Source organism: Bombus fervidus, chromosome 9 (assembly GCF_041682495.2).
Source record: "Bombus fervidus isolate BK054 chromosome 9, iyBomFerv1, whole genome shotgun sequence".
Lineage (NCBI taxonomy): Eukaryota > Metazoa > Arthropoda > Insecta > Hymenoptera > Apidae > Bombus > Bombus fervidus.
In genome coordinates, this window is record NC_091525.1 from 11468174 (window position 1) to 11489808 (window position 21635).

Here is a 21635-nt window from a genome sequence, read left to right on the forward strand (position 1 = left end):
TTCAGGTTATTGCGAGTAAATTCGTAAACAAAATAATTTCGATAACGATAACTATCTATGGTAACAAATGGATATTTTGCACAATATTTTTTATACCTATACAGATAAGCAATAACCTCGAGCTAACAAATAGCCGTTTTGCATAAGTCACGCGACATCGTGACGCAAGTAAGTTTTACATAATATGTATTACGTACATGAAGGCGTAATAACGTTCATATCGCAATTCGTTTATTGTTCGCAAAAATAATCACCAACTAGCGAGATACGTTGGTATATAAATATTATCATTTCGTTCGTTCGAAATTATATTTTATTGTTTCCACGATACGAATGTGCTGCCACGCGTATAATTAACCAACGAATGTTGGTTTCGTGATTAATTTTTCCCGGATCAGTTCAGGATAGAGTCGAAAAATTTGTCTTTTAAATCCTCTACTTTCGTGATTGAAAGAACTGCGATACGAAATTGATTTTTGACTTTTTATCTCTCAAAGCTAATCGTAATTGCTCGAAATCGAAAATTGCGTCCAGAGTCCTTCGACAGACTACGACGAAATTATTCTCAGCCAAATAGCCGACTGAGATATGAATTTCTTGGGAATGCGAGTTGCCGTAGTCGAATTGAAACGCTTGATTACTTCGACGTCTAAACCGAAATACTCGCGGAACGATCCTGTCCGAACTCCGTAATCTAATCGTTTCTAAATCGCAAATAGATCCAGCTACTCTCTGTTTCGGGCAAACATTTTTAAGCGGCACAATTCCTGAAAATTTATGGCAATGTATAATTTACGCGTTAATTTTGTGACGCAGACGTTAACGTTTTTCCGAGGCAACGTCGTTCGTTGCCACGACCTATTCGCATTTTCCGCGTTAATATTTTATTCGATCGTGGTTCTCGCTTTATCTCCTCGACTTCCTCGCGAAATTTCCACGGGATTCGCACGACGCGACGGAAGCATTATTTGTATATTTTATTCAATCTTTTTGAAAGTGTCCGGCGCGTTTATCGCTTGCCAGAATTTCCGTGCCGAGCAGGTAATTCACTTCGGTACGCTCTCTTTCCCTTCCGTGGAAATTATACGTTTTATTAAATTATCGTACGTATAATTATGCAGGAATTACGCTCACACTTCGTATGTGGGAAATTATCAAATTATTTCTTTTACCGAGCCGTGAGCTGTTAAAAAAAGTCTTTACTCCATCGCGGTAATGCTCTTGTTATTCCATAAATTACGTTTTATTGGTTTACTTTGATTAGTTGCACGAGAAATATCGTGATTTCTAATTTTTTGTTGGCAATGTTACATCATTAAAAAATATATAACTATAAAAAGAACAAATTGTCTTTTATATAGGCCAAATGAAAGTTTATGAGATAGCAGGTATGAAAAAATACTATAATTTTAAAATACAGAGTTACACTCCAGAATAGATGACTGGTGCTCTGCTAAAAAATGTTTCGTATAAAAGTTACTAATAGCAATATCAAATGTTACAATCTTGGGTTATCTATCTTTCAGAAATGCTTATTAGAATAAATAATTTACGAATTACGTCAAGAGTAGAAGACACGCGCTGTACAATGTTTCATTTTCCTACTTTATCGAAGAAAGATGATCTAAACAAACAACGGTGAAGGGATGAAATTCTCTAATAGGCTTGTTAAACGTCGAACAGTCGAGCAACGAATCGAGTTAGAGGATTTAACTGGTAATAAAGCATACAGAGCCACGCGTTTAATACCAGCCACCGTAATGAGCAGTCACAGAGGACCGCACGTATTAGCGCGGGAATTAACGAGCGGAGGCCACCTTCTGCTGATAACTCGAGAACGTCAACTCGTATTTCAGGCCGGGGACGGATCGTCGTTTCGAAACTGGATCTCTACGTGTTCGGCTCCCTCGTTATTTTTAAATACCGATTAACGAGGCCCGGATGCTTCTGCCTCGTGTTCGCCTACATTTCACCTTTGTTCTTCTGTCGGTCGGACGTTAGGCGTCGACTTACCGTCATTGAAGAAGGGATTATTGCGCTTATTATACCGGTAATTAACGGCATGGACCGGAACACAATTTTTCCATCGATTTTCTATAAAGGTACGTCGAAGAATCGACGGGCGAACCCTTGTTTAATTTCAGCTCGCGTGGAAAAAGAACAAGCAATAAGAAAGTATCTTGAAATAAGTTTAGATATTCGACAAAGAAACAATTACCGGGAAACGAATAACCAACTATTCTCGGAATCAGGAAAAAGGGGACGAAGACTTTGGTAGTCGATCGAAGGAGAATCGAATGAAAGAATAATAAGAAAGTATCGTGTAACTAGAAGAGTCCAAATTTTCATATTCAATTGAAGAAATATCGATGGAGGAAATTCAGTAAGTACTTATGTTGAAACGAAGAAATCGTGATTTCCATGGTCGATTGTAAAATAATAATAATTGACTTGAAAACGGGATACCGAGTTTTCAGCAATAATTGCAACTATCTGGAAATGAGGTAAGCCAAAGTTTTCGAAATCGATCGATTCGATAATAGAGAAATATTTGTTCCCTCGCAATTGTTGTCTCGTTTTCAGCTGTTCCGCGTGGCAAATAAAAGTAAAATATCACGTTTCACAGTTTTATCCCAAAATTCTTCGTCATTTTAATGAAATTGAGAGGTATAAAAATATATCATCATTTCACCAAATGGATTTATAGTTAATACGAGCAACGAATAAATGTAACATATACCGCGGAACATATTATAAATATTAGCAATAACAGTAAAAAATGTATAATACAAAAGTTGCTGGAATTCATAGTTTACCAGTTTCAAACTTATGCTCCATTGTATATTCGAGCATTTTGTTTCATCGAATAGCAGCAATCGTATAAACGATACAGCGTGGAAAAAAGAGTAGAACGTATAGGTTCGGTTGTGTAGGAAGGTCGGTAAAAGGAATAGAGACGGTGGTAGGATGCAAGCGAATCAAACGGCGGAGGCCGCGGAATGCGTAATAATTCGGCGAGAATCCGAGTTACGCGGGCTTGAGGGCGGAAACAATCGAAACGCTCTCGCAGGGTATTCCGATCTTTCGGCTGTGACTTCAGGAAATGGGTCAGTTGATAAATTACGTGGCTCAACTATTTCCCTGTTTCAAGGGCCAGCCTCCGAGCAAAGAGAGAGAGAGAGAGAGAGAGAGAGCGAGAGAGAGAGAGAGAGAGAGAGAGAGAAGGAGAAAGAGACTATGAGGCATGTCCGAGAGAAACGTTCCTATGTGGCGTACTACAGAATGCGCGTTTTGCTTCGAAATCGCAACCTAGTGTACTGCGATAATAATTATGTACGCACGGTCTATTCAATTATGCCTATTATGTTACTTGGAACTGCACATAACGCGGTGACTCAACCTGCTGTAATTACAGTCGACAAAAGCCATTCATCAATCTTTCAAACAGTGTGAAAATTGACGTAACGCAATTCGTTACAGACCACCGTACTATAGTTCATACCTGCTATATGACCCACTCAAATGCCAAACTGGTCAAGTCCGTAAATTACGTAGCAGAGAAAAGTCACGTTGTTACAAACGTTATTTCTTTCTGCTAGTCCAGGAAGCCGAGTTATCTCGTTATTCAGATTTCCAATCTTGTGTAATGGTGACAGTCAAGTACCGTAACAGAGCTAGTAAAATTTCAAAACGTTTCGTCCAGAATATACGACGTATTCGCGAATCGTTTGAATATTTCCACGAGGAAACATACCCGATGGAAACAAAAAGTACATTTGTCCGGTTTTGCTTCTGAGAGGCTCGCATCACGATCGCTTGCCGCTTTTATTACTTTTTTGCGATACAAAGATCGATCTAAACGTGTGGCGAATGTTACGAAGCTCTTACCACTTGATGCAAGCGTGTTTTTATTATATCTAAAGTCGTGACACTGTTGGCGATGTTGCAGAATTTTCCAAGTCAGATCGACGAGCTGTTGTTTTGTCAGAATACCTCGAGCAAAAGTATAAATTCGAATCCATCATCTTGATCGATTGCGTAAAGCTTGCATGGAGTAACAGGTACAGCGAGCCGCGCATATTCCACGGCACTCTGCCGTTAGTTGGAACTGATACTGCGTCCACTTCATATTTCTCGATGTAGCACCTGTCGAATACCACTCGTCCCGATAGTTATGAAATCTGTTAATAGGTGAAAGATTGAATGTTATTGATCGATGGGAATATTCGCAGAGATCGTTTGTCGAAAAATTTTCCCCCGTAGGAAAAGTCTAAATGGGGTTGTCTGTTGGCTCCTCAACCCTTACAGAACCTGCGTCATCAATTTCATCGCGATCGACGTCAACAGCCTTATACAGGTTGTCGTATATTGTCCGGGTATCGTATAAGGGCAAGAGGTGATACCGTATGTAAAAATAAACGAAAAGGGTAAAATAAAATATTTTCATATTATGTCAATATCTTTTGTAGGGTATTTTCGATATTTCCAGGAAAGTGTAAAAATATAATTTAGAAATAAAAATAGATAATTTAAAAATCCTTCGTAAACAAATTCCGCGATTTACAAATTACTTTAGTTTGACTAAAATATCCTTTTATCTCAAACAACTCTACCTTACTCCGCTTACGTGATCTCATTTAACCGCGACACCTTTTATATAACTTCGATTTTCTCTAAATTACTAAATTTACCCGGATATTTCCCTTTATTCGATATCCCTCCGGTTGAAAGATTAGAGGAAAACTTCTCGGCAAAACAAAGCCGTTGGTCCTGATTGTGCCGCGCGTTCGTCAGTTCCTTTGCTTTGCCGTCTAACGAAAGAAAGCCACAGCGGGATTTAGAGGCAGCCTCACGATCGACCTCGTTACTCTCAATAGATTCGTCGCTGTGGCGCATCTCTCCTCGTTACCGCGACCGCTGGCTTGCCGACTCGCGTGCTTCCGTCGCACGGTGAAAAGAGATTCCGGCCGGCGTACGAATCGAAAGCAGCGGCTTCGCTCGAACGTACAAACAAGCCGACAATAGGAACCAATAGCCTCGGGTGCAACGAGATTCAATTATGTGCTCGCGTGCACTCTGCTGTCTGCATGCAAACATGGTGGAACCCAACGAGCCTTCAACTCTAAGATTAAGCCTCGCGAGCTGAGGCATAGGCTCGCGAATTCGCCACGGGCTACGTTCCTCGAAACGTTCGCTAGTTGCCACTTCCACCCCTTGTCCGTCTTCCATCCTGTTCCCGATCACTCACACGGTTGCTCCCTTTCGCGTCCTGTTGCTTTTCGCCCCCTGAATTCTCGTACGCCCACTCTCCAGCAAGGCACAAAGCGCAACTGTGAACCGCAGTCCGTGCATGCTGGTCTGATTAGTTCGAAATTATTTCACGAATTATCGAAGAATTCCTTTTAGTCGAAACCAGATACATTGGATTTCCTCTCTATGGTGCAAACACAAGGTTTTTTGTATAATTTTAAAATGGAAGCCTGCATATGACTCGCAGGCAGCTATCAAGGAATATATAGTTGGCTTTTTATGGTTCTTTTTTGGGGAGCGTTATCAAGGTAACCGTTGTTTACTTTTACGGAGCAGCTTCTTTTTATGGGGATCGTAAAATGTCTGGAACTCGTCGAAGTGACACAGCGAACACGGAGAGCTATGTGTCTCTTGGGCTGGTAAACACGGTTTTTGTAATCCTTCGATAGGAATCATTCAGACGGGTTCCGGTCCGAGTATAAAAAATGTATGTCGAGTTGAGGGTTGCCTGGATGGCTCTATTCCCGAGAAGATACGTCGCTGTAAAATAATCCTTCCAGAAAACGTATATAGTCTTTCTGTAAAAAAAACTTCACCTCTATAACTTATCGGAAAAGACACTTTCAACGATACTTTAAAAAATACAGCAACGTTTTTATTCGAAAAATCTTACGAACGTCTTGGAAGTTAAAGTACCACTCGAAGCAGTCATGGTTAACTTTAGGCGTGTAGAAACTACTTGAGACGAACACAAAGCGCATCTGTCATGACTAACGCCTCGATCTCCTTTCAGAAAGTTTTGCACGAGGAAAAACAAAAGGCGGTGGGACCTGCGAGGGGATAGCGTGTTCCAAAAGAAATTAGTGAGACAAAAGGAACCATTCTACTTTCAAACGATCTTTACCAGAGAAAACAACGACCTGGACTCAGCGTAATTGCATTCTTCCCTGGAGACTCGGTGCTGGTAAGTAACTATTTGAGCGCCAAGAAATCTCGATTCGCGGTTTATTCGAGACCTATTTTTACCTCACCATCGTCGCAGCAATTGGAACGCGTCCGGTCGGCTAATTCGATCTGCGAACATTTGGTTTCATTGCGCCATCACCGCACCAGGATATAACCAGTAACGTACATCCTAGCTGTAGGAAGCGTACTCGCGTTTACGTTCGCGGATGTAATTTAATTCGTCCAAGAATTCTCTCGTTTCTCCTCTTACGCGCCCTCTTTCTCCTGACATTCCTGGCTAATAGAGGAACTTTTCTAAACCAAATCTCCAGGACCCTTCTTGACGCCCTTGTTTCCTCCGTTCGTACTTCATATCGTCGGTCCGCTACAAAACTGACACGACTGAGGAAAATTAATTTTCGGAAAATTAGTTTGAATCTGCATAAAAAAGCACGAAGTTTAAATTGGAAAATTATTAATACCGGTCGTTCAGGGATCAACGAACGTTTCTTTTGGCGAAGAAAAAGATTGTCTTCAAAGCCTTTACTGGATTCGTTTCAAATTGATTTTACCTTAAAGTTTCTGCACTTGATACAATGTTTTCTGTAAACTACCCTCTAAATGTGAATCATATGATGAAAACTGGCTCAAGCTGTCCGATACAGGGAGAAATACGTGTTCGCGAAGTATCGAGGTTAAAAAAGAACTGTTCTGCTTGCCTCGTTTTATCTCTCACGTATATTATATTGGAGGATGCGTTGCCCGATATCTGGCGACGAGCTATCTTTAAAGGCGCTTCCGGGGACCTTAGTTCTAGCACGAAAATCCGGATACGTTCAATGCTCTGTAATCCTTCGGTAAATACGTGCCTTTGTGGAAAACAGGAAACATGTGAATACAGGTAAAGCCGATTTAATCTTCAACTTCCCTTCAGACCCGACGGAGTAGTCTCAGAAACGAAACTCAGAGTTGGTCGTAGAGGTAGTAACTCTGGCTACGTTAAGTAACCAGGCACACCGTCTACTTCGTGACCATGAATCCAGTTCACGTTCTTCGTCATGACTTTCCACATAGTCGAGGAAAATATACGCGTTTCTAACTTGCCTCTACTCTATCTTTAGCTTTGCATTGTTAACAAGTCCTCGTGAATTATGGAATTGAAACAAGGAAATATCAGAGAGTTTGTTACGACGTTTGTACACGAGCAACTAATTGGCATTCCAATCCAGGGATTCGACGACTGAAAGTAGTTTAGCTACTTTCCATCCAGTTTTACGACGAACATATCACGCTATTGCCTAGCCACCATGTGCTGAGGAACGATGTACTTTCTAAATGCAATGCTTTGCAGAAGGGGACGTATATTGCGTACGTTCCCTGCGGTTGTAACATGCGAATCATAAACCCAGTTAACGATTTGCAGCGCAACGTTGACGGAACCGACGCAATCGATAAAGCAGCTTCATCCCAACATAAAAAGAACCACTGCGATGCTTTACGACACTGGGTAGCAACCCTTACTTCCAACTTCTACGATCTGTGATTATTCGTCTAGAAGTAACTCCACATTACAGTTATAGTAATTCTTGCACAGTAACTAATCGACTACTAAAATGTTTGCTGCGTACGATTTGTCCATGAACGTACCTCGATTTTGACTTTTACAAAGTTTTACCATGTATTCTGAATCGTCGTCTTGCATGGACATGTAATTCAAATTGATCGACCTTTAGCTATCCAGATCAGTTATTACGTTTTATCCGCAAGTGTCTTAATACTTAGGAATCTAATATTTATATGGGGGCAATGAATCGAATAGCCAAAAAACAATTGCCCAATATAATATTTTTACCATAATTCGACGGTCGGAGGCTATCTATAAAATTTATGGGGAATCCCTCTTCAAAGGGCAAAACGAAAGCAATATTTGTTCGAAGGTCGGGTCTTCGATTTAAGCAACGGGAGCCCGGGCTATTAAAATGGATTTAGCCGCGTTCCGCAAGGGGTTCGAAGTATCCACCGGATCCGGTGTTACGTGTGCACTTTTGCGCCGAGAGACGTTTCAGTTAATGACAGTGCATTTCTGTCGAGTTTAATGCGAGCTCAGTGTGAGATTTCAGCAAAATCCGGCGCAATACGTTTTCTTCTCCAATGCCACACGTTTCCTAGATACCCCTAGTGATTTTCCACGATTTCGTGTATACGCTGTTTCTATTCCCCGCTCATCGTGCTCGATCTCCCTCCCTCCCTTTTCTTCCTTTCTCTTTCAAGAAGAAATTGTGTCTCGCGTTTTCTTGCTATTCGCAAAGCACTTATCCAAATGCACGTACCACCAGTCGAACTCGCGAATACGAAGGCAACGAGTAAGGCCGATTCGCTTCTTTTGCGCGAATGCCGTCATCGTAAAACTAGGTTGCGGATGTACCGTATAAGTGGCTGCTCGTCCCAACGTTTTCCCAACGTGGGGATCCAAGCTTTTGCTTTTTACCGAGTTCACCGGTTGATTCTCCTTCTAGAATACTGGCGAATACCATCGAAAAACTGCGAATTCAATGGTGAAACAGTACAGACGCGATGGTAGTTCCTTTTGCTCAATGAACCGAACAAATTCTTGTCGTTATTTTCGATCCATAGCGAGAAATTATCACCGGCCATAGGCGATGAACGACGAACTGTAGAGAATAGGGAACGCGGTTTCTTTCCGCGCAACTCGTTCCAGCAATATCGCGTAATGGGACGTTTGGTTAGCCTGTCGCTATTTTTAATAATGACATCGAACTTCAGCCAAATATGCAAATCGTCTGTCACGCGTGATATATACAGAGCAGAATTTTCCAATTCTCTCTACCGTTGTTGCGTAACGTTCTTTAAGCGCTGCTTATTTGTAACATCTATAATTCAACTATCTTCGTTACGGTCCAACCAACAGGATACGATGCACGAATTTTCTTCCATTGAGTTTATACTCGTCGGGCTACGCTCCAATCTTCTAAGCATCGTCTAAATTCTCTTTGAACGTCGTTCTCGTATTTGTATATCTTGGCCGCGGTGCACGCTACGATTCGTAGTTACAAAGCTATACATCGCGTCTCACTGGATGTTCTTTCGGCAAAATCCTTGGCTCGTCCGAACGCACTGGACTGCGCATCGAGTCCAGAAATTCGGGGTACCGAAATAAATCTCTGCGAAATGACTATGAACAGGAGTACGCATATACATACAATGTAGAATAGGATGAGGTAACGAAGCGATAGATCTGCAAACAATTCGTACGTGATGATCGAGCGAATATTTAGACTAGGATAAAGATATCAAGTAAAGAATGATTCGTACAATTCGCGTGAATGCGTGGTCTGTCACGTTGGCTGCACGTGATAAGAAGGTGTACTGTGTGAGTGGTCTGTAAGAATTAAAGAGATATTTGCAGCAACGAAAACGAAAATCCATCTAATTGAAATTGATCTTTCTTTATTAACTTTTAGCACTGATTCTACAAATTTCTGCTTGAGAAATGGCCCGCTAACTGCTTAAATTACGTACACGATAAAGATTAATCGACACGTTAGTTACTATAGTGGATTGTAATAAAACGTCTATCATAAATCTTTAATAGTGCGATATATTTTTGTCGCTCGCGATAAATATTTGACATATCTTTTTAATCAAACACGACAGTTATATATACTATATATATTCATTTATTCTGCAACTTAAAATAAAATCTAAGTTTGGTAACGAAGATATTGGATGATAATTGATCGACCGTTTATACGTACCAAAGTGGAAGTTCCGGAAACAGCTGCCCTTGCTTCCATTGTTAAATCGATATTCTTAATGTCAGTGACAATTTAAACGATCGTAAATTGAATTGCTGGAACTACTAAATTACCTAAAGTACTCTACGTTAGTAACGATCTATTATCATAACTTTTCGTTCTTTCCATAATAACGCACGCAAATAGTAACTTTGATGTGGCAATAAATAGTAATTTCTTACTGCCGTTTCTACACAAGCGAGCCTCAAATTTATAAGACAGTCGTAACAATATCTTAATTTATTTATTCTCGAATGGTCGTTTATTCGAATCCTCTAATCCTGTACGCTTTCTGCGTGAAATGTAACCCGCTTGTTGGCCGTGTGCCTATTTTCATTGATCGTATTCGAAGCCGTATACGCGTGTCGGGAAATATTAGTTTCGCGAAATGCGATTCAATTTTGAACGGAACTGGCGTGGAAACGGCGGGAAAGCCATCGTGAATTTGGAATTTGTCGGGTAGCTGGTAGTCGGTGATCCATTTGCGTCGTTCCAGGGGAATCGGCGCGTCGTGGTCGGACACGTTTTCGACACAGAGGCCGAGGGGAGCCGTTTCGCGGCATACCGGCACCGTCACGGCGAACAAATGGAAAGCGTTTCCGTCGATTTAGGTCGGGCTGCCATGCCGACGTGAATAGCTTCGGCCACCGACAAACACGCTTTATCCGGGGCCACGATTAAAGAAGCGGCTTTGTTCGAATGAATAGAAAGAGCGGCAAACGCGAGTTTCTTGCAGAAAAATGTTCCTGGATCTCGAACTGTTCTCAGAGACCTCGAAGCTCCGATTCAAATTTTCGGCCAGATTGAAACGTCTTTCTTTCTGAGTTTTCTCACGACATATATCGAACTTTCTCCTTTTTAATCTTTCACAACAGGAATCACGCACATTACTGACCACCAGTAATTGGATATCTGGTGTAATTTCGATCAAAACGTTGATATCTTTGTTCCATCGCATTTTCCATGTAAGAATTACGTCGGAACACTATACGTTTAATACAACCGTAGAAGAACGTTTATTATCGAATATTATTTTATAGTACACAAATTATCGACATCTTGAGCTTTCTATAATTTTTGAAGCTTTTCACCGTTTTTAAAACAAGAGAAGTACTTTCATTTTTCCTGTGTAAATGTATATAGGTTAATAGCGGATTGGTATCGTTCGAATTGAAATTTCTGTAGAACACGAAAGCTTCGATCGAAGTGAATCTTATATAGAAGAGAAAATTTTCTTCAAGCAAATTGGAACTTTCCCGTAAACTTTTCTTTTAAATAAAATCATCAAGGATATTCTTCGATCCTTAACCAAAGGAGTAAACAACCTAATGTAATTGAGTGCGTTTAAATAGAAGTAGGTAAGTCGATCATCGTTATTAGACTGGAAAATCCTATTTCACTCGGCAACTTCCTCAATTTCAATGGAAACAGCTTTTTCTTCGACGCTCCGTGCCTCTTGCGGAATGAAACGAAGAACGAGAAGTCTCGCGGCGTTTCTTTTTCACTAGCAAACAAGTTTTAGCCACGAGCTTCAGAGACACGTTCAACTTCCTTCCATCAGCAAGAATAAAAACGCTTTTACCAATGAAACAGCGTTTCCTTAAAAAAGAAAACAGCGGTTTCACGATGATACAAGAGAGACTCGAGTCGTTGATTACGCGAAAGAAAAAGTCGTTGCGTTTCGACATGACTGAGAAATATTCGCTAGTTAACCGAGTCCGTTCGGCCGAATCGTAAAATTTCTCTGCGTTTCAGAGGCGTAAAACTGGCAACGATGAGAATGGAGGATCGAGAAGAAAATAAAGTAGCTCGAGAATACTGTAATTCGTGCACCGGTGCAACGGCCAGGAGCAAGGGCCGCAGCCTCGAAAGTATCGAAATTGAACGAAAGAAGTTATTTTTCCGAGACGCTATCTGGAAGTCACTCTGACGAGTTTTAAGGAACCGATGCTCCACTGAAAGTTCCACAATTTAGCCAGCTCTAGGTGAATTTGGAGACGGCAGAGAGCTGCCATTTGGTTTAACTGTCGGGACTTTGATGATACTTTTAATTACTTTCACTCGTTTCTATGGGGACTTGGTGTTGCTTTGTGCGCTTCTTTAAAGATAACCGCGTTATTAACGTATCGTAAAAGTAAGAGTATCATTTTTCCTTTTTCATGTTCTTTTCCTTAATTTCTCTTTCTGTCGCCGCCACTTTTCATTCATATCGTTTCGCTTGAAACGAAAGGTGAAAAAGGAGTCGCCCGCGCTGCCGGTTGACCTTCCTTGAATAGTATCTATTAACCCGAAAGTTCCCGCGGGACGCGTTATTTAAACTCTGTTCTCGTTCAAAAATCTTAATTTAGAAGTATCACGGCCGCTATTCAATTTGCATGTTGTTGTAAATGAATTCGTTGCTTGCGCACAGCGTGGGGGCGCGCGCGGGTTGAATCTACTCCGAGTTGTTTCTAGCCAAATCCAGTGAAATTAAACGAATTGGTCAGAACGATCATCGCGTTCATCAAAATTTATATAATCCCCGTGGTCTCGCCACGAAAAGCACAGTAATTCTGATTAAAAATTTAGCTGTCTGTTCTCTCGCCGAGAATCATCGTTCGCCGGTTTGTCTTGTATCTGGAACGTCGATCTCCCAAGCTCATCGTGAGCTTCCTGCTCATCCGCCATATTCCAGCCAGTACAGTAGAAAAATCACGGTTCTCCTTCTTTTCTTTTCTTTTATCGTGTCAATTCCCTGGCGTGTCCCCTCTGTCCTTCCTTTATTCACTTTTATACCTTTGAAAATCTCCTATGGAAGTGCTCGACGTGTAATTACTCGCCGGTTTCGGCCTACCCGCCTGATGCCGTAGATTGTATAAAGCGCGAGATATTCCATTCAGGAGAAAAATCAGCTCGCGACTTGCTCGAAACTTTATCCTCCCCCATGCCCCGCCCTTCGCTACGGCTCTTTTATTCTCCGGACGCGTTCCTTCCATCCGCCATCGTCTTTTCCTCTTATTGCATCTCTCACGATACGACGAATTCCCCACAAAATCTGCTCCCCGGTGATTCATTAATTTTCCTTCCCTTTGTTTCCTCGCGTCCCCATGTACAATGTGCTTCCTCTGGAACGATCATTATGACCCAGTATTTACAGAATAGATTTTCAGGCGGGGAAAAATGTAGAAAAGATACGATACACTCGAGCCATCGTGTCGTTCCATTTAATCAACCTTTTCTCTTACGAAGTATCTGCTATAAAGAATCTCTTCCTGTTAATTTACTCAATTTCGTCAAGCTTAATGGCCCTCCGTCCCGTCGATACCAGCCCTCGGTTTAAGCGTGCGCAAGCACAGCCCTTTCCTTCTCGCTACAAATCATTCTCCTCTTCTACCTCTTGCTCACCTGAGGTCGGTCGATGTCGAAAAAGAAGCGACTCCGGTTAGACGCTTAACAATGGCTTCTCGGCGTGAAAAGAAATTAAACATCTTGAAAGCCGGTCGAGGCTGCAACGATAAAAGGGCAGGCGATCTTGTCCGCGTAATAAATGAAAGCCAGCGACACGATAAGGCGGAAAATATCGCGCGGAAATACACGGCGAGCGGACACGGTTCGCTAACTTAGCTTTGCCACGCTTAGTGTGTATAGTTTATCGAAGGCGGCGCGTGAGGAACGTCGCTTAGAAAGCTTGGCGAAGAAACAGCGCGGTCGTGCAAACGGAATGGAAGTACGAGAGGGGAGAAATAAAAAGAGAAAAAAAGAAACGTTAGGAAGAGGAGAAAAGAGGCGAGAAAGGCGAGTCGAGCGATCGCGGTCTCGAGATAAAAGCCGTGTGTTGCGCGGTGGCAGGGAACTCGGAGAAAAGAGGTTGCGGCCGAGGAATCGATTCACCCAGCGGCCACTCGAGAACGATTTTGCCCCCAGAATCCTTAACCATGTTAAATGGTAATGCAAGCAATAATTCCGCCATGAATAACGGAACACTCGAACGCGAACTTTTAAATCGTGACCGGAAAAATTCCCGGATATCTGCCTTCCAGCCTGAGTCTTCCCTTCGTGTCGTCCGTTTCGTTCGCGATGAACGTGCCACGATTCCTCTTTTCACTCGCCCCTCTTCCACGACACGAAACGATTCATCCTCGAGCAGGAGAATTTCTTCGCCTTGCCTCGTATATCTCCCACTATCTTCTTCTCTCTGCGAGCTGTTTATTAATGTCGGTGAATCGATGCGACCGTGCTGGATTCTCGATGCGACTGCCATTCAATCGGGTCGAAAACGGAGCGAGGGTGAGGCCGCTTTCAGTACATCTTGTTGTTATTCTCTCGCTTTTTATGCTGTTGATTTTATGGTGGTCCTCTATCGCCGGTATTCATTCTGCTGTTCTTATATCACTCTTTCGCTGTAGTTTCTTTTTCATCGCTTTCGACTTTGTTGTCTTTTCACTGGTCGAGTTCGTTCTTCGATGTCTTTCCATTGCTTCTTTATCGCTACGATTCTTCCCTCTCGCGCTGTCTTCTATTCATACAGTTACGTTTTTATATCTTCATATTGCTGGAATTCGTCTCTTTATTCTCGCATTGATTTTCTTATGGCTGCTATTACTTTTTCGTAGCATTTGTTTAGAGTTCTGTTTTTTTTTTTATTGGGCTTTTCGTTACTGCTGCCATTTTTTTATTACCGAACGATCCTTTTCGATTTCCGCATTTGTCGTATCGAAGTTAGTAGTCTTCTCTTTTTATTACTGAAACTTTCTTTTCGTTTGGTACCCTGCGGTCCCATTTCGATATTTAGGCATTTAACGCTTTAATTTTGGAAGCGTGTCGTTCTAAGCGTCGTTGCACGAACATCGTCGTAGGAGAAAAAGCACGACGTAAATGTCATTCTGTAGTTCGTTTCGAGAAAAGATGAGGACACTTGCATATTGCGATTACTTTTAAGTCATAACCGACCCGCTCGTTCATTTTCTCTGGCGACGATTTATTTTATGTAAATTAAATTACCATGGCGCACGCCAATTATAATTCACTCTCTTCCTTTTTCTCATATCCGTTGCTTCGCGCTCTTGTTCGCCAGGTACGATGAAAAACCTCGTCTGGATCAGTTTAGCGTCATAGGCTGATAACGAAACACGAGTGACGCGAATAAAACCACTGTTGTATTAATCACGCCGATTTTATTTCGGCCAGTTATCGGTTGTTTCGCACGATTCGCAGATTCCCTGTACGATTTTTCCAGCTATTCCTGACGCGTAAAAATGTCCGACGGTTTGCAACGAATCGAAACAGCAAAATGTGGGCCACGATTACACGAACAACACACGACGATCGTATTCGCGTTTCCAACGATACATATTTTATAATGAGAACATGGACGCGGCGATCTCACGAACTTAAAGGACGCGAACGTTGACGGAGGAAAAAATACGAAACACGATCCAGCGTACCAACTTCAAAACTTCACGGTACATTTTTCTCTATTTAACCCCCGAGAAAATTGCCGTGGTCTCACACCTACGCTTCAACGACGGCACAAATACTTAATGGAGTGTGAGAACTTTTACCCATGCCGCTCCGTGTGCACGCTGCGCCGCCTTTCTAATTTCTGTCGTCATTATGACCTCGCAACTTTTTTTTACACCTTATGAGAGAATGCACGCTACGATCTTAAGTACTTTCGCGGAACGATGCGTCGAACTCGAGGAAAAACGATCTCGTTCGAGTTTTCCAACGAGAACAGCCGCGTGGTACAGCTTCCTTGCGAAACTTTATGTTTCTTTTTATGTTTCTTTTTGGATCGTTTCGTCGAAACGATACGTCCGCTTTTACGCATCGAAATTTTCGTAAACGGGATAGGGGATTGCTTTTTGAATCGTTTGGCACAGTTAATCGACCGATAAATTTGGTTATCGCGACGCTTCTCTGCGTTGCCGTGAATCAAACCGGCGCGGCCCGTGGCAACGATTGATATTCATGACAGCCATCGTGTATCGTGAACTCTGTTCTTATAAATTTCCCGGGAAAGATGAATTATTCGTGTACACGTAGCGAGCGTCACGCATGCGTGCTCGCGGCCGCAGCGTTCCCATTGTGATTATTGCCCTTCCGGGCGAATTGTTATCGCGGAAGGACGAATGCAAATGAAGAAACAGCGCAACGGGGTAGTTCAGAGTTGAACTGCGGAAAATTTTCATACATCTGCATAGGATAAATATTAAAGAAAGAGGTGAAAGGGGAGGGCAAGTGGGATGTAGCGTGCCACCAGTGCCATCTGCCACTGTGCACTCCATCACCTTTTAACCTTTCTATTTCCTCCGCTTACAACACCAATGACGTATCGAAAGTGGAATATTTATCGATATATGCAGCTTGCTCAAAAAACGTTTAGCCAATTTTTGTTTTTTTAATAATCCATAACCTCGTCCGTGGACACGCAGACATATGCGGGTTTGGTACGGAACACGATAATTGACCTAGATTGGTAGAGAATCGATCAATCACTTGGAATTATGTATTCAAATAAGATTCAACATTTTTTTAAACGACTACTAAAAGTGTGCGTGTCCGATTCGTAATATTACGTGTACATTACAATGAAACGCGAACTTCTTTCTCTCCTCTACTTTCCACATTTTTCGGCTAAGCTTCTGTTGGCGTAAAGTCTGCGAAACAGGTTCACGTAAAAGCATCCTGTCAATTATCGTCGGAAACGTGGATAAACAGAGAACACGTGCCACGATTGCGTTCTTCGCACTTGGCGCACGTCACTCTCTTCGTTACGCGGCCATTAACTTTACATGGAACGCTCTCTATGGCTTTTACCCGTCTTCAACCACGTTTTGCCATTACGAAAATGTACGAATTTTGATTATAACGGGAATACTCGCGATTCAACGATAGAATGGCAGCATCGTCGTGGTAGCTTCCGCGGTCGTGCGAGCTAGCACCGAACAGCAAGCACGTTCGTTAGTTCTTCAATTACTCTAATTGATCGAGTTTAATATGAAAAGAGGAACAAAGGAAGGGTGCATCTACACGACAGCGAATAAAACGGGACGGCGTTAGAGCGTCGAAGCAGGGAAGGTTGAAACATGAAAGGTATGTGACGTGTGTACGAAAAGTTTCTCGACCGGCTAATGAATATTAATTGATATCATTTGCATACCTAATGAGAGAGATCGAAACGAATGCGTGGATGCGAGATGCGTACCAAAGTTTCTATCAGGAGAGACGTTGAAAACGTCGTATCGTACAAATACCGTTCTAATAATTATCGCTTATTGTTGAAAAAATTAAATTACGAAAGAGGGTTGAAAGCTTCAGAGACACGTCTATCTAAATAAGATTGATGCCTGTCGTGAAAACATCCTCCTCGAATCGGTAAATTCTATTTGAAATATTATATATTCAATTAACGAAGAAATTGCTACACAAATAATTAAATGCAAATATTTAAGCAGAATACTTGTATTGTTTTGCACACAGGAAAGGAACTCAACGCTTGTAATTCAGACGAAGCTATAGAGAAATTCTGCCGTGCGAAGTACACTTCAGAAAAGCGACTAAAAGACAAGTTTCTTTCTCGTAGGAGAAGCGGCGAAGGAACAATCCATCGCAAAAAAAAAAAAAAGAAAAAAAGAAAGAAAGAAAGGAAGAAAGCCCTCTCGGCCCCTGTAAATCAGCTTTACCTCTGGGCGTTGGGCTTTTCTTCAACCTCCACACTCGTCTCTTTCTTCCTCTATTCCCTCTCTTGCTTCCTCTTTCCCATAGAGAAGCGATCAAATTAAGTTCCCGATCGATTCACGTTTCTCTTCTTACCCTTTGGCTTTTCCATCCACTCTCTCTCTCTCCCTCTCTCTCTCTCCTTCTTTCTTTCTCCTTCTTTCTCTCTCCTTGCTTGTCTCACTCTTGCATCAACCGTGCGTACGTGTTCTTCTCTCTCTATTTTCCAGCGTATTTCTCTCGTTCTCGTTAGGGTCGTGTCTCGTGGCTTCGGCCCATACCTCCTTCCTCAGTTTCCGATTACCGTTAAAGTGCAATTCATCCCCCGATTGATCGACTGGTTGCACCGTAATCCGTTTCCATTTTCCTCTTTATCCTTCTTCCCTTGTTCGCGGCCACCCTCCCCGCAAGCCAAACGGAACGGCGTTTCTCCTCGCGAAGGGGCGTAAGGTTAATAACCGCGATATACTCTTCGACCTTAACGCGAAGGGTGAGCGTACAACTCCGTGCGAAAGAGTCGCACGATGGTCCACAAAAGAAATTTAATAGTTCGATAGTTCTTGCCAAGGAATTCAGGATTTTAACTGTGGATATTTGTCTATATTTTTGTGAATATAAGTCATTTTGTATACTATGGTTTTGTACCTTCAAATTTCTCATAAATGCATAAAAATCTACAATCTAATAAGCGCATACTATTTTATAAGCCCTTAGAGATATTTTGCACGAAGCTTGAATAATTTTAATAGCAATACGATTCAAATATTTTTGCGGATTATCACACCGCGCACAGTATTCTGTGCACATCACGCATATATCTTTGTACCTTCAACTTTTTCATAAATGTATAAAAATGTGGAAAAATTTGCACTCTGATACACATTTACTATTTTATAAACCGTCAGAGATATTTTCCACGAAATTTGAATAATTTTAATGGCAATACGATACAAGCGAGGATACGATTTTAATATTGGATATTCCAAATTTTGATTACTTTTAAGGTAATTAATTTCCAATATCCTGTCGTTTATTTTTCGCATATTAAAATCAATTAGTACAAAAATCTCAATTATTTCAGCTACTCGAGCAGTTCTCAGCAATTAAATTTAGATCATAGATCAGCGTGAGACGGTCCGCGTACGATAGAGTAACTTTGTTCCCTCCAAGTTTCCGTTTTAACCGAACTCCCGTGAGTTTTGCTTTCAATTTCCTTCAGATAATTCCTGTGAAATAATTGATCGTTTTGTAATCAAGCTGCGCGACTACGATATTTCATCGAGGAAAAAGGAAGTTTCATTTTCTATTTCTCGATATCGGTTTCCAGTTGTACGACGTCATTGTTCGACGATCGTGGAAAAACGATGTCACTATCGTTCCGGGGGAACGAAATCGTTTTTCTTGGTAAAATCGAGTTTTTGTTTCGTAAAGAAAGAAACCTCCGACGTTGTTCGAGGATATGTAGATTTGAGAGGACGCTCGAATTTCCGACAACGTCGCACCGATCGCGTTTTATTCGCAAAAAGAGATGCACCCGTGTCCCGTCGAATAATCCATGGAAACATATTTTCCCGAAGCATATCGTGCAGCTGTGACACGCGGTTTGGCTACGGCTTTCGTGCGACGCCTTCAACGATGTTTCGTGATATATTGTTCGAACCGACTAACTCGTCGGAATTAAACGTGAATTTTCATGAAATCGAAACGCACACTGGCTCGCGTATGTATCTTCGAACGGTTACCATGGAAAACTTTTACGAATATATAATATACGTTCTAGGAAACTTCTTGAAATTTTATCAGCATCGTAACGAAACACGAGTGTCGTGATTATAGTGATAAAATTGAAAAACTATCTAGAACTGTACATAGCAATTACAAGATATTTATCGCACACAAATAGGTACGTATTTCAATAAAAAAAAGTAGTTTACAGCGCGAACAGCTATCTTAGAAATTAATCATAGTTTAGGTAAACCTACCATCGAGAGTTCACGATATCCAGAACCAGAAACTGGAAAACCACGTATTTGTCAGGACGAAATTGGGCCATTAGTAATTTTCCATCATCGAGAACTTCGCTCTATCTTCGATATCTCGATCATTTAAGATATTCGCGAGATTCTGCTTCACGAGAAACTTCGACACATTTTCGTCGACCAACTCATTACGTATTCATTAATCATTGCGAGTTCCTTCTGATTAGGCTTCAACACGTTACAACAATGATATGTTTTCGAGGTAGAATTCAAGAGCGCGTTAACACTGCAGAATCGGTCGTCCGGTTAGGAAGTGAGCGACGTCGGTTCCGTAGCGGCAGCAAACGGCTCGCTTCCGGCTTGGCTCTCTACTTCCGTGTCCAGTTCCGCTTGCAGTTTCCGCTTTTAATAGCTTCTGGCCAGTTGCCCGTGGTCAACCCGCAGGAGGACACGAGGCGTTGAAGGGTGAAAGGAACAGGTGTTGCCCTCCTCGAGCTACAACTCCAGATCTACTACCCTCCTTTTTCGTCGGTTCTGCGCCTGTGGCATACGTTTTTCCCCGTTGCACAACGCAGTTTGAGGATATTTAGTATCGAGATACGATAGCAATTTTTCATAAGGAACAATTTACCAGATGGAAGTATTTTCAGGTCTTCGAAACTTTCCATTTGTTGAGGTTATTAGATGTGTGAACAGAGGACCGTGTGGATAAATTGTAAAGTAGAAAATATATTTTAATACAGAAGTGTAATTACAAGCAGGAATATAATTTGAACTGGTCCCGATCCGCACGCTAGCAGCGTTACCCAATGACTGAAAGCCCCAAAGTCATCGTCGCTGTCTACTGTTTATGATCTGCCTTCGTCCCAGTCTATCGTCTATACGTTGTCGATGGCTTCGGTGCTTGAGAAAACTAAAAAGACCAGATTTTTCCAGAGTTTTCTTAGAAGTGGTGACCGCTTCAATACCATTAAATATAAATAAAGAAACGATAGTAACGACGATTGAGTATATTCGCAAATTCTAGTGAAAATCACGATGAAGGATCATTTTCTAAACAGAAATACCCCGACTTGTTTGAGATTTTGTAACGGAGCACGTGGTGATAATTTAAATGAATTATTATAACATAATTTATTGAACTTTAAATATGCTACATGGAAACGTTTTCAAATATTTGAAAATCTGCGATAGGGCAATATTCGATTAACATTCGCAAACTTTCTAATCCTCAAAAAGGCACGATCTCGAAATCTCCTCTCCGTAATTTCACCTCTGCTGCAACTCAGCTTCATCACATCCACTTTTCCATCCAATTTAAAGTTGTCAAATCCTAACCAATCATCGCCTACAATCCAAACACACCTGCAACCACACCCACGTATTCTACAAGCAACGAGAGATAGATCTATCTAGTTAGTCCAAAATTCGTGTCATGCTTTTAGATATCATATCAGGTAGGCTTTATACTGCAATCTATTGCGAACTCTGCGTCGCTTTGTTTCATTCTATTGTATCGGATTCGCATTAGTAAAGAAACTGAAATCGGCTTTCAGAAAATTACCACGAAATATCCATCAAATTCTATCAAATCGTGATAATACGATGAATAGTAAAGAGGAATCAGAAAGTTCGAAGTAACAGCTTCAGCTATTTAAATGGATTGTAGAGTAGAATTTAATATTAATTTTTTTCGAGATGATTTATGGTAATACCCGATGAAATTGTTATTATAGATTGAAGGTAGAAGTTAGAGTTTCGAGATGTTGAACACCGAAGCATTGAAATTAGTCAGTTAGTGAGTTAATTCTCTTGCAAGATGGATTTTAAATGGAATTATTTAAATCGCAGCTTGCGGACTTCGAACAGAAGCACGGTTTATTTGTGAATGTTGCGAAAGCATCGCGAGAATACGCTCGTTAATTTTATACGAAACCGATAATAATGT

The 21635-nt window shown here is 41.5% G+C and overlaps 2 protein-coding genes across 4 annotated transcripts in view; one reads left to right on the forward strand and one right to left on the reverse strand.

Annotated features, from left to right (window-relative positions):
- The window catches only part of LOC139990619 (putative aminopeptidase W07G4.4), a 213797-nt gene that overhangs the window by 38373 nt on the left and 153789 nt on the right, over nucleotides 1–21635 (forward strand). For both annotated transcript variants that reach the window (XM_072010023.1, XM_072010021.1), the window contains exon 2: nucleotides 6044–6214. The gene's annotated coding sequence lies outside the window, so the exon portion shown is untranslated. The remainder of the gene's footprint in view (nucleotides 1–6043; nucleotides 6215–21635) is intronic.
- The window catches only part of Octalpha2r (alpha2-adrenergic-like octopamine receptor), a 122839-nt gene that overhangs the window by 26459 nt on the left and 74745 nt on the right, over nucleotides 1–21635 (reverse strand). The window lies entirely within an intron of this gene.